The 5,611-nt window shown below is 45.1% G+C and overlaps 1 long non-coding RNA gene across 1 annotated transcript; it reads right to left on the reverse strand.

Moving 5' to 3' along the window:
• Positions 1–206: 206 nt before the first annotated feature.
• Positions 207–4,887, reverse strand: LOC121844143. The gene is made up of 3 exons (XR_006081882.1): positions 4,647–4,887; positions 1,538–1,722; positions 207–509 (listed from the first exon to the last, which is right to left on the reverse strand). It is a non-coding gene; the product is annotated as an uncharacterized LOC121844143 (long non-coding RNA).
• Between the last annotated feature and the right edge of the window lie 724 nt (positions 4,888–5,611).

Raw genomic sequence — 5,611 nt, forward strand, 5'->3', positions numbered from 1 at the left:
CTTCCCACACTGAGAGCAGCAGTACGGTTTCTCTCCTGTATGGACTCTCAGATGAGATTTTAAGGCGGTAGATACAGTAAAACTCCTCCCACACTGAGAGCAGCAGTAGGGTTTCTCTCCTGTATGGATTCTCAGGTGAGTTTTTAAGGTGCCAGATAGAGCAAAACTCTTCCCCACACTGTAGGCATCTGTAAAGGTTTTCTCTCCTGTATGGATTCTTTGGTGTTCTTTAAGACGCCCTGCAGAGATGTGCCTCTTCCCACACTGAGAGCAGAAGTACGGTCTCTCGCCGGTGTGAATCCGCTGGTGAATAATGAAGCAACTCCGGCTAGTGAAATTCTTCCCACAGTCAGAGCAGCAGTGTTGAGGTTTCTTCCCTATACATCTCTGCTGGTGTTTCTTGAAGTGTTCTGATCTGGAGAGACACTTCTCTGCCTCGTCAGCAACATGTGGTTGAAGGTGAGCAGATAAGCCCCTCCCACCGAGATAACCACGTTTAGGTGTGTCCCCTGTGAAAGCGAAGACATTGAATAACTAGGTTTATGAAATATGTGTCCATAAACAAATAATTATCATCAATAAATACAGTACACTCAGTGACCAGTTTATTAGGTACACCGACAGACAGTGGGTCACGTGGCTGTGGCTTGCTACCAAAAGCAGGCAGACAGGTAGAGACATTCAGTTACTGTTTTCATTAAACGTTAGAATAGGCAAAACGAGTGACAAACAAAAGACAATGTCAGCGGCAGTCCTGTGGGTGAAAACGGCTCGTTGATAAGAGAAGTTGAAGGAGAATGGCAAGAATCATGCCAGCTAACAGGCGGGCCACAAAAAAATAACAGCGCAGTACAACAGTGGTGTACAGAACAGAATCACGGAACGCATAACTAGTCGATCCTCGTCACGGGTGGGCTATTACAGCAGAGGACCACACCGGGTTCCACTCTATTAACTAAAAATAAGAAACGGCTCCAGAGGGCACGCGATCAACACTGGACAATTGAGGATTGGAAAACATTACCTGGTCCGACCAAATCCCGGTTTTTGTTGCGTCATGCTGATGGCAGTCGGGATTTGGTGTGCAAAGCATGAGCCCATGGACCCATCCAGCCTGGCGGCGGTGTACTGGTGTGGGGAATGTCTTCCTGGCACATGTTAGGTACCCTGATACCAACTGAGCAACGATTTAACGCCACAGCCAATCTGAACATAGTTGCTGACCAAACCCAATAGAGTAACTTTGGGATGAGATGGAACGGGCTGTTGGCAGCATGAATGTGACACTGTCCAATCTGCAGCAACTGCGTAATGCCATCGCGTCAGCATGGATCAACATCCCTCTGGAAAAATTCTGGCGCTTTGTAGAATCAATGCCCGAAGAATTAAGGCTGTTCTGGAGAAAAAGGGCAGCTCCGATCCGGTACAAGATGGGTGTACCTAATAAACTGGCAAGGAGTGTATAATGTTTATCAATCAATTAACAGAAGTTTCAGAAGCAGAATGTAGTCTAATCCACATAGAACATTGTTCTTACTTGATGAAATCAAATCTCCATCTCCCTCCTTGTGTCACCTCTCGAAGATCCACTCTGCCCTGGTGTTTTCCTGCAGTCGATCAGCAATGAAGACACCCTCTTCAGACCCCCTGCAGTAAGGCGCTACCGGGAGAGTTGCAACCCGGGGACTCTGGCAGGGTGGAGGTATGTGGGCTAGCTCTGTCCTGGTGACCAGAGGAAGTATTGTACATAGAATATAATTAGACCAAATATATATTTATTTTTATTACCCTCCATTTCATGATTTCCAATTGGTAATTAACAGTCTTGTCCCATCGCTGCAATTCCAGTATGGCCTCGGGAGAGGCGAAGGTCGAGAGCCATGTGTCCCTCCCGAAATACAATCCTGCCAAGCAGCACTGCTTCTTGACACACTGCTCGCTTCACCCGTAAGCCAGCCGCACCAGGGATTGAACCCGGTTCTGTAGCGATGCCTCTAGCACTGCGATGCAGTACCTTAGACCGCTGCCCCACTCAGGAGGCGAGACCAAATATTTCTGATTGATTGGGTCTACTACTTCGACTAAAAAAACCTCTTGCTGCACTTACAACATCTCCACTGTCACTGTCACTACCTACAACATCTCCACTGTCACTACCCACAACAGCCTCCACTCCTTCTGTGCCCCAGTATGTAGTCCCCAGTGTCCCTCTCCCTCCATCACCTGCAGCAGACACAGCCCTGAGCATGCCTCTCACACGTGACACCTGCACCACAGCATCTTATAGAGGAGATGATCAGCCTGGTGCGTCAGCATAGGGAGAAGATCCGGGAGCAGCAGTGTGCAATGAACAATGTTGAGGAGGACAACCAGACTCTCAGGATGGAAGCCTGCAGACTTAGAGAGGAGCTGTCCAGTACAGTCAACACTGGCCACATGCAGGACCTGTAGAAGGAGCTACATGAGCCAAGGCAGGTATTTCTCAGCCACCACTATCCACTCTACAAAGAGTTCCACAAACACCTTGGACCAGGACAACAGCTGAATCAGAACATACAAACCAATCCAACCAAACAATGCACCAACCCAGCTGACCCCCTCCATCCCCATCTCATGGCTTGTAATTACTCCCATCAATCAAATGGCAAGCTTATATTAGAGAATCAACTTTTCCCAAATAAAATTCTGTCAAAGTTATGGTGCCCCACAACAGACAGAGCTACTGTGGCCCAGCTTGGCTCCCTAAGCCATATCATCATTCATATGTGGACCAATGACCTGCATGCCCAACAGGGAGAGGGTGACCACATCACTAAGGGGAGTGACAGAGATGGCCTCCACTATCCCCCTTGCAAAGACAGTAACATCTACCCTGTTCCAGAGGAGAGATTTCCACCCTGCCACCATTGTTGCCAAGCAACAGAGATGCTGACCAGGTTAGAACTCTGAGATTTGGCTGAAACGAAGTTGGCATTTGCAGAAATAATACAAAAAGGTAGTCAATGGTTCTTAGTGGACATAAATGTGCACTTGAAAGTGATACATTATACATTTGATAAACTGTTGCACCTACAAATGCTGTCAAACATTTTAAGTCCAATGGTCACTTTATGGAAGCAATAGTGCTGTTTTATTTGCAAGACTTTTAGCGAAGTAGGCGCAGAAAATACGGAACACTCACGACAGGAATATAATGGAATCTAAAACAATAAAAGAAACATTTGGGGAGGGGACAGTGTAGTGAGATGAGCATCTCACAGTTACTTCTCAAAAGAGTAATAATTTGAAAAGGGGCTATTAACTAGCTGGCCTCAGTACCGTTGCCCATGAATAGAGGTTTACAAGGCTAGTGTGCGCAAGCACCTTAGCCAGGTCACAGAGGACAGAAAAAACTAAAAGTGTGTACTTATTGACAGAGGAAGATGGCATTTGCATTTCTCTACCAGTTGGGTGAGTCAACATGGTTTTTTTCTACTTGCATGCACATGAATAGATGCATCATATTAAGCTTAGGTTGATCGGACTCAATCATGTTTTGGCAGGGGCGCATCTTTGGTTTCAGAAGTGGGTGGACATAATGATTACACAGTACGATTAACAGCCGGAGGGTCCACGTGGTCCTAAAGCACACAGCCTCCTCATTTAGTATCACAGTACAATGATAAAACTCTGGGGGACAAAATTTCAATTTCAGAATGTGGTGGGGACATGTTCACTCCATCCCCAGTGAAAATTGTGCCCCTGGTTTTTGGTATATTTTAGTTGTCACTGTAGTAGACAAAGCATAGGTGATTAGAGGATGTTGAAGTTGAAATGGTGCTTGAATATTGGAGGCAGCGCCTGTTTTTTTGACCTGCGGTAACTCTAAATCAATAGTTGTTTAGTATTCTGAAAACGTTGGAAAATTTGCTTGACCATTCTGTAGGTCGTGTAACTGTTTGTTACATGTGTAATAGTATAGCTTTAGTCAGTCGCCTCGCGCATACCCAGGCTCGAACCGGGGACCCTCTCTGCACACAAACAGTCACCCACGACTGTTGTCTGTGTGCCCATCGCTCCACAAAGCCGCGGCCCTTGCAGAGCAAAGGGAACCACTACTTCAAGGTCTCAAAGCGAGCGACTTCACGGATTGAAACGCTATTTGCGCACCCCGCTAACTTGCTAGCCGTTTCACATCCAACATGTTTTGTGAACTCAACTGGACTGATGTTCCTCTCCGGTTTTATGATTGAACAAAAGGTGTATTTGAATTTATTCAGCCACCTTCTTGTCTCGGTTGTGTCAAGGCATATGAACTAACAGGTTATGGATCAAACATAGGTTGTAATATGGCTCTTTTTCTGCCTTGGCTTCCCGGTGACTTTACCCCGGTGCTGCAAGATGTAGCTTTGCCCTCATTATTTCTCCATGGTTCTGACTTTACCTGCTTGTTGCGCATTGCCTTGTATCAATCTGTGTGCTTTAGGCTAGTAGGCTACTTTGCTGAAGGACAAAATATCCCACGTGTTTATTACCACCATTGTTTATTTTGTCCAGTTGTTCAAATGGAGCGAAGAGATATGGAAGATCAACTATTGTTAAAACTAGGCCTCGACATGTTATACACCACAGTAGGAATACTGTTAATAAAAGTAAACCAAACTTACCCGATTCATCGTGGAAGCTATTCTTTCTTCAAATAAAAAAAGTGACAGTTAATTTGTAGCTAGTTTACACTACAGTTACTTTGTCACAGCTAGACCAAAGCAATCAAACGTCCTTTTAAATATCAAAACTCGATTAATCTAAAGTAATCATACTTCAGAAAGATCCTGGATAAGATTTTACTGGTTCTTTTAGAGTCAAGAAAACGTCCAACACCCTATTCACCAACAATCCTTATGCCTGTGTATCATGATTAAAGTCTACCTCAACCCGAGAGTCTGTTGGAACAACGTCCTCTTCAAGAGTCCAGATAGTTAATTGTCTGAGACCCAGTAAGTGTAGTAATGGACGCCTATAAAATAGCAGACTGATTACAGCAGCGCTATCCGTGCAGGGAACCAGTAAAAGCTGATGTATGTTTAATCCAAAATCTGCAGGGGCCATGAAGCATTTACAACAATGCAACCTCCACAGTAGTCAGTGGATGTATACTAATTCCGCTTCACCGAGCAGAGCCGAGCTGAGCTGTGAAGGAAGTGGTCTTCTTCTTCGTTAGTGTTATGGCGGTCCGCAAACTGTTATTGGTGCATGCTGCCACTTAGTGTATTGGCTGTGCATCAGACTACTATTCTGTAGTAAGAACTCACTACACTTTGTGAAAAACAAACTAACCCTACACCCATTAAAACGTCATCATTATTCCACTACTTTGGCCCTCTGATTCAACATCAGGCCATAAGCCTGGGAGGACGGGATATTATCCTTCAAAACACCTTGTAACTCTGCAGTAAAATATTGTACACCCAAGTACTTCTCAACAGCTGCCACCACAACATCTATCCACTGTGATTTACATTCTATTACTGTGGTACAGTTGACAACCATGGCCATGAACTTGGCCAAAACTTACTGAAGCATGTTATTCCTATCACTCTCTATTGACCTCCGCCTAATCACAGGGATCCTC

This window comes from Oncorhynchus tshawytscha, unplaced genomic scaffold (assembly GCF_018296145.1).
Source record: "Oncorhynchus tshawytscha isolate Ot180627B unplaced genomic scaffold, Otsh_v2.0 Un_contig_4912_pilon_pilon, whole genome shotgun sequence".
In the NCBI taxonomy this organism is placed as follows: domain Eukaryota; kingdom Metazoa; phylum Chordata; class Actinopteri; order Salmoniformes; family Salmonidae; genus Oncorhynchus; species Oncorhynchus tshawytscha.